This window comes from Phoxinus phoxinus, assembly GCF_949152265.1.
Source record: "Phoxinus phoxinus genome assembly, chromosome: 23".
NCBI classification, from domain to species: domain Eukaryota; kingdom Metazoa; phylum Chordata; class Actinopteri; order Cypriniformes; family Leuciscidae; genus Phoxinus; species Phoxinus phoxinus.
Genome location: NC_136898.1, coordinates 3,439,425 through 3,439,726, shown reverse-complemented (window position 1 = coordinate 3,439,726; position 302 = coordinate 3,439,425).

The following is a 302-nucleotide window of genomic DNA, read 5'->3' as shown; positions in this document are numbered from 1 at the left end:
ACACACACACCTAAAGAGAGAGAGGGAGAGAGAGAGAGAGAGAGAGAGAGAGAGAGAGAGAGAGAGAGAGAGAGAGAGAGAGAGAGAGAGAGAGACTCGAAACCTAGTGAGCTGCCTAGACAGCTTCATGTTAAATACATTTGCAAACAAAGTTTATAGTTCCTCAAAATAATGTTCAATGCCTATGTATGGTACCTAAACATGCTCTCTAGATAGGCAGCATATTAGTTTTTGAAACACAGCCATGAGAGGGATCGTCTAGTATCAGGATACAGACATCTTAGCCTACAGATAAAAATATG